The sequence below is a fragment of the Alligator sinensis genome, unplaced genomic scaffold, assembly GCF_000455745.1.
Source record: "Alligator sinensis unplaced genomic scaffold, ASM45574v1 scaffold41_1, whole genome shotgun sequence".
NCBI classification, from domain to species: domain Eukaryota; kingdom Metazoa; phylum Chordata; order Crocodylia; family Alligatoridae; genus Alligator; species Alligator sinensis.
In genome coordinates, this window is record NW_005841926.1 from 3,363,301 (window position 1) to 3,371,226 (window position 7,926).

The window sequence follows — 7,926 nt, forward strand, 5'->3', positions numbered from 1 at the left end:
CCGCCCCATTCAGGAAGGTGAGGTCCAGCAGAAACAGCTCCCGGTCAAAGCCAAGGCCCCCAACTCACCGCAGGAATTGGCACGCCAGCTGCCGCCACCGAAGGTGGCCTTTGACGTACAGGAGCTGTTGAACGGCCTGCAGCAGGTAGGCGGCCACCCTGCTGGCCAGGTCGATCAGGCCTTGGCCCCCCTCACCGGTGGGCAGGTAGAGGGCAGCTCGTGGGAGCCAGTGGTGTCCGTCCCACATGAAGTCCACAAGGAGCCACTGCAGTCTCTCCAGGAGATCCGGCGGAGGGTCCAGCACCACGCAGCAGTGCCACAGGGTCGCCGCTGCCAGGTTGTTGACGACAAGGACCTGGCCACGGTAAAAGAGGGCGGGCAGGTGCCAGCGCCAGCACTGAAGGCGGGCCTCCACTCCCTCTGCCAGGTCCTCCCAGTTGCGGGCCACAAAGGCCGGTGGCCCCAGGAACACTCCCAGGGCTTTGAGGCCTTCCTGGCACTAGGCGAGGCCTCCTGGCAGGTCCGGAGGCGCCGTGCCGGCCCATGTCCCGAGCAGGAAAGTGTCACTCTTGCTCCAGTTGATGCGGGCCGGCGCGGAGAGCTCATAGGCGCGTTGCCAATCCATCAGGGCTTGCACATCCTCCTGGCTGCCCAGGAAGATGGTCACGTCATCCATGTATGCTGTCAGCCGGATTGGGGGGCCGGTGGTGGGGCCCGGTGCCGGTGGCAGGGCTAGGCAGGTCAGGCGACGTCGCAGAGCATGCAGCAGCGGTTCAATGGCCAGGGCGTACAGCATGCCCGACAGGCATATGGTGCGACGCACGGGGAACGGGGAGCACAGCGTGCTGTTCACCTTGAGCAGGCCGGAGGTGTCGTGGTAAAGGACCCGGAGCACTGCGGTGAAGAGCGGCCTGAAGCCAAAGGCCTCGAGGGTGCCGAGCAGGTACCGGTGGTCAACATGGTCGAAGGCCTTCTCCTGGTCCAGGGAGACCACGCCGACGTCCAGGCCAAAAAGCTCCACGGCTGTGAGCAGGTCACGCAGCAGAAACAAGTTGTCCTGGATGGTCCTGCCCGGCACACAGTAGCTCTGTGATGGGGAAAGCTAACCTGTAGGAGGTGGAAAAGCTTTTCATAGATTGAAAAGTCAGGTATATCTTTTTTTATTATTATTATTGTCACAAAGATATACACACATTTAAACACACACACACACACATATAATAGCGGTGAAAGCACAGGCTCACTTGATTTTTTTAAAAGATTATTTTTATGATACGAAATTATAATTTTCTTTTCAGAAGGGAAATAGGAAAACAAAGAAGTAATCAACTGACAAAGTTAGAAAACAGTCTTGTTATAGTTTCTCTCTGATATTATACCAAGACAACACTACATCTCCTGACCAAAAATACTGATTTTTCTAATGGGATTGTTAATTAAAGCACTAGATAGAGGAGCAAATGAGTCCTTCAATTTTTCCATAGATTTATTCATTATTATACTTTTCAGTTACTGCCAAAAATACAATGGTTGATTTGGAAGTGGGAAAAGAAGTGGGGGCGGAAGCAGGGGGAATTAGGTTTTATTTATTTATTTTGGTCTGATGTCTAGTGTTGTGTCAGTGAAAGAGAACAATTCCTGGTAACTTAAAAAACAAAACAAATAAAACATATAATTAAAAAATATCAGCACAATAGCTTCCAGATTAAACTGGAATTTTAGCCTTATTAAAATGCACTAATACTAAAATTAAGTATCATTGTCATTATGATCCAAAAGATATTATCAAATTTACCAAGTTGCTGTCAGCTAGAGTTCGCTCAAAATAGAATGTTGCATTTTGCAGAAGCTTGGGTATTTTGGTAGGGGAAAAAAACCCTAAAACAAAATACTAAACTTGCATTTAGTTAGTCTAATAAACAGGGATCCTGGTTTTCTCTGATTAAAAATATAGCCTCTATTTTTAGATTAAAAAAGTAACCCAAAATCCACATTTTTCTATCATTAAAATGAAACACCACTAATATATTAAATAATATAATAATATACATTTAGTGGTATTTCATTTTAATCACAGAAAAATGTGGATTTGTGGTTACTGTTTAAATCTAAACTTAGGGGATATTTCTTTTTTAGCAGAGAAAACTAGTATCCCTGCTAATGAAAGATATCTCATTTGCCCAAAAAAACTTGTCTGCCTATGTTTTTAGACCAACATGGATACAACCAATACCCCAAAACTTGGATTTTGAAACTTTACATTGGATCAGGACTTGAATAGTAGATTCAGATAACAGTTGGTCTACTAAAAGACACCAAAGGACCTTGGCTATCAGTGCCATGTCCTTAGACCGACTCCCCTAGCACCTGTCCCCGGTCAGCTGACTGGAAGGGCACAAGGCCCCAGGCACATCTAAGCCCCAGGGGTGGGGCTGGCAGAGAGAGTTCTCTGGCAGCTGCTGGAGAAGAAGCTCCTGCAAGAGAGGAAAGAAAGGCTCTGTCACAGTTTGGCTGCCTGAGATGCTGCAGGGACTATTGTGCTGCAGTGCACTGTTTATTACCTGCTGTTATTTAAAGTGGTGGACTGGCCTGAGGCTGTAGGGGAGGAGGAGGCCTCATTGGGGCACACTACCATGTCGTGTACCATGCCCCAGTGCCAGTGAGGGTGCACCTTAACACACAGAATCACACAGTGAGGGCGTGCCTTAACACACATGCTGGACAAGAAGCTCCTGCAGGAGAGGAAAGAAGGGCACTGTCACAGTTTGGCTGCCTGAGATGCTGCTGGTGCTACTCTGCTAGTGTTCACTAAATTATTTTATACCTGTTGCTATTTAAAATGGTGGAGCAGACTGAGGCTGTAGGGGAGGAGGAGGCCTCATTGGGGCACACTACCATGTCGTGTACCATGCCCCAGTGCCAGTGAGGGAGTGCCTTAACACATGCAGTGTCACCCATCCATGTCATGAGTTTTGCCTGTCAGCAGCCAGAAGTGCAGAGTCCCAGAAGCCAGAACCCCCTGCACCTATCTCCCTGACAGCTGGCAGGCTTTGTGGCTGCAGCAGGGCCTAGCAGGCCTGCAGTTTTCACCCCATTGTGCCCTAACACAAACACAGTCAAACAATCACCTATGTCACGAGTTTTGCCTGTTAGCATCCTGAGGTGCAGTCTCCCAGAAACCCCTGCACTTATCTGCTTGAAAGCTAGCAGGCTTCTTGGCCTCAGCAGGGGCTACCATGCTTGCAGTTGTCAGCCTGCTGCACATTAACACACACACAAAGTCACCCATGCCATGAGTTTTGCTTGTCAGCAGCTTGTGGTGCAGTTTTCCAGAAAGCTCTACACCTATCTCCTTGAAAATTGGCAGGCTTTGTGGTTTCAGCAGCGGCTAGCATACTTGCAGTTTTCACCCTGTTGTGGCTTAACACACGTGTGTGACATGAGTTTAGCTTGTCAGCAGCCTGAGGTGACATTTCCCTGCACCTATCTTTTTTAAACTTGTCAGGCTTCATGCCCTCAGAAGGGGCTTCCATCTCTGGAAGCTTCATCCAAATCAGCCAAAAAATGACAAAGTTATATGTATTTCAGTGATTCTCCATTATACTCTATGGCTGAATCTCTGAATCTCTCCAAGTTGGCGCCAAATCTTCTGAAGCTGATTTGACCAAATCGATTCGGAACAGCGATCTAAATCTCTGAATTAAATTGCTGGCTGCTGAATCAGTTGAATCTGAATCCAAATTGAGTACTTCCCTATTCGTACCAGGCCTATTATTTATATGAAAATGAGGATGCAAAGAAGCAGCACAGAAAACAACATCCCTCTTTCAGTTGAATTTGAAAAAAAAAAAAGACAGGTAGATGATCAAAGAAAGAATACTTAGGGAAAAAAATCACTGGAATCCTCACATTAACATATTTGAGGACTAATTCAGAAAAGCTTTAGACATATATAAGGGGTGATCTGATGGCCACCTATAATTTTATTAGGGGTGACCACCAGTATCTGGGGGAACGTTTGTTCACCAGATGCCCCAAGGGATGACGACTAGGTCGAATGGTCATAAACTACTACAAGACTGTTTCAGGCTGGACATAAGGAAGAATTTCTTTACTGTCCGAGCCCCCAAGGTCTGGAACAGCCTGCCACTGGAAGGGGTTGGAGGGCCTACATTGAACACCTTCAAGAGCAAACTGGATGCTTATCTTGCTGGGATCCTATGACCCCAGCTGACTTCCTGCCCTTTAGGCAGGGGGCTGGACTCGATGATCTTCCGAGGTCCCTTCCAGCCCTAATGTCTATGAAATCTATGATATATGTAATCTAATTGCAGGGATTAGTCACATGATTTAATGTGTTCCTGATTTAAACCCTGAATTCATCCCTTATGGATCTTGCCACATAATATTAATACTATATATATTTAGCACTTTTACCTCTAAAAAATAAATGTGTTATTCTATGGCATGTAAATGTGATTTTCAGCACTTGTGCACAATTTATAATTCTATTACCTGTTCAGTGTGGATGTGTAAGTGTTCATATGGCTACTGCACATGGTCAGTAGTGTATGTAGTAACTACTTACCTGAACATATTTATATTAAAAAAACAGACGGAATAAGAACCATCCACATTTTATCTTTACTGGCTGAGTGCAAAGCTATTGTCAAGGAAATTTGAGGTCCAGGTTCTAGGCACCCTTCATTCAAAGGAGTTGTGAGCCTCTGTCTCTCTCTGATTTTCCAGCACGCTGTTCTAACCACACCACTGCTTAGGCATTACCCAAAAGAATTCTCCAAGTCTTCTGTGAAGTCAAAGAAAGACAGTTTTAAACTTTGCCTACATGGCAGGTAGACCAAAAATAGGTTTCCAGTTGTAGGAGAAAATTCCCTAATCACTCATCTAAAATATGGGAAGGTTCAACTCCCTCTCTGGTATCTAATGCATGCTAGTCAAATTTCTTCCAGGCATAATTTTGTGATGTATGCATCTCAGTTCTTCACAGTTTGCAATTCTATTTCATATACATGCCCCAACACAGTTGTGTGGATGTTTATATGTCCACACTATAAAACTAATAGAACTGTGTATAACTGTCAGAAACTACACTGATACAGCTAAATAACTATGATTTAGGTGCAAAAAAGTAATAGAAATTGATCCAAAATGTCTCAGTTTTAGTAAATAAAAATCAGCTAAATCAAAAGTTTCCTCAATAATGTTCTAATTTTATTCTTACATTTTAAAGTTGTGTTCCCTGTTATGTTAGTCAAGTTTGTACTGCCTACAGGTTAGTTATGTATGTTTGTAGTCACAGATAAACCTTGAACCTGTATCAGTATATTGTATCTTTATTACTGTAAAAAAAAAAAAAAAAGGTTCAGTAGATTTTCCAGGAAAATACTCAGAGGAAGCCAATTCTACTTTTCTGTCTCCTTAAATGTTGTTAGTAGCAGTAAAAATGTTGGTCATACAGATCTCATTACAATTAAAATATTGTAGTCACGAGGAATTAATGGAGAATGCCATGAGCACTGAATGAAATTTTCAATTGAAACAATTGTGGATCAGACATGAGACATAAAAAGAGACACATTCACATATTGGATAGAGTTTCTTGGTATTACCTTGACAAAACCAAGCACTGCAAAATTTATTCTTTCGGGGGGGGGGGGGGGGGTTTGAAAAATGCTATCCATAATATATATCCATTAATTTAATCTCTGAATTACTTAAATCATCATAGAGTTGGAGTTGTGTTGTAGCTCAGATGGTTCAGGAAATATGCAAGATATATATATATATATCTTTTATTGGATAAACTTTTATTGGATAAACTGCTGGTTGGGATATGCTTAGACAAGCTTTCTAATACAAGGCATTCTTTGTCAGATCTGAGTAAAAAACAGGCACAGCTAAGAATAAAAAGAGACTACTAGTCTGTGAAATAGGAAAAGAGAGACATGTCCAGGAATAGATAACAGACAACATTTCAGAAGAAAGGATAACTTGATTATTGAAGTCAATGGTTGTGTTCAGTCTTTTCTTAGCATCCTTGCTAACCTACTATTTTTGTTCTTAGGCTCACCTTTTGAAATTGTTTTGTAAATTTACCTTGAAAACGAGCATAGTGAAAGCTGAAGGTGAGTGACTGTTTGGAGAAAAATGTTCACCTACCTGAGCCTCTGTCCTCAATCCTTTCCTGTGTCTGTTCATTCTGGGAAAGTCTACATAAGATGCTTAATTGCACATTAGTGCACAGTAAATGTATGTGTCTACATATGAACAGGCTTACTGTGCAGTAAAATGTCCTAATCATGAGTGAATTTGCTAAGTGCAAATGCAGGTAGCAAATTTACATGTGAATTCATGTGCATTACTTTACATGTGAATTAATGTGCATTACTGCACATTAATGCACATGTAGACATGACACCGGAACAAATTTGCTCCCAGGTCATCCCTGTCACCAGGGGGTTGGCCTCAGACTAGCCCCAGGGCTCCAGGCTGGGACCCTCTCCTGCCCCAGAGCTGAGCTTCCTCTATGGTAGCCCCTGCCTCAGGTCTTTAAAAGCCTGCAGGCATTTTGAGCCCTCGGGAACACCAGCAGGCTGCCTAAAGCCAATCCAGGCCCCTGTGTCTCCCTGGGCAGGCTGTAGGCTACCTGCCACAGCCTGCCTGCACCCCAGAACTGATACCTGGCACTGCAGGGCTGCACACCTGCCAGGCCCATGCTGTCCAGGCCTATAAGATCCTCTTGGATGCTTCAGGCTGCTGCAGGCTCCAGTCAAGCCTTCCAGCCCCCAGACCCAGTTGCAGGCAGCTTCTAGCTGCTGAGGCCAGGTCCACCTGCCCATAGGCCATCCCTAGCAGCCTGCATTGATCCTGTATGTGGTGCAGAGCATTGCATCTGCTGCACAGCTTCCATTCCCATGCTGGGCCACTGAGCTGGGTGCTGCAAACAGCTGCCCAGGCCCAGCAGCACAGGGAGAGACAAGTGAAGGCCCAGAGAGCCAGCACTGGACCCTTGTTGGTGATGTCCTCTCTGACTTTCATACCCTCATCTGTGCCTATCACCTGGGGCCCCAACTGGTCACAGGACAGGACTGGCAACCTCATGGCACTGTGGGACGAGCCAGAGGTGCACCAGCAGTTTCAGTGGGGTGGGCACTCCAATGAGGGGCTGTGACGCTAGATGTGGGAGCATAGGTACAACTGGTAGGAGTGACAGTACAGCATAAAGGTCAAGGCCCTATAGATACAGTGGGCGGCCATCACTGAGCACAACTGTCGGTCTGGGATTGCCCATAAGTCCATGCCCTTTATGGGGCAACTGATGGACATCCTCACACCCCAGGACCCAGGCCACAGCTGTACTGTCTACAGCCCCCGACCCAGACTGGAACCCATGGTGACATGCCACTGGGGGACGGCACTTCAGGTGTTCACCAGCCCTTCTTACTGAGCTCCCTGGCTATACCCGCCACCAGCAGCTCAGGGAGCCCAGGCCAGCACCTGCCATGCCATCTCTGAAGCCCCATCCCCCGCCATGAGGCACAGCCAGTCATGACACTGCTGGCTGCCACCAGGCCCAGCTCTTCTACAGGGGGCCCACCTCTAAACCCCCCCCCCCCGCCATGAGGCACAGCCAGTCATGACACTGCTGGCTGCCACCAGGCCCAGCTCTTCTACAGGGGGCCAGGCCCCCCACTGGGAGCCCACCCACCATGCACCACCATCTTAGGTCACCTCCCAGAGCTGCACACCATCACTGACAGCCATGACCATGCAGAGCTGCCAGCCACATGAGCCCTGGTCACATGGTAATTCTCATACTGCCCCTGCCCCCCATCTCCTCCCAAGCTGTCCACACTCCCTGGCCCCAGGTTCCCCCCCCCCCCCCCCCCACCACGGGACGCGGGG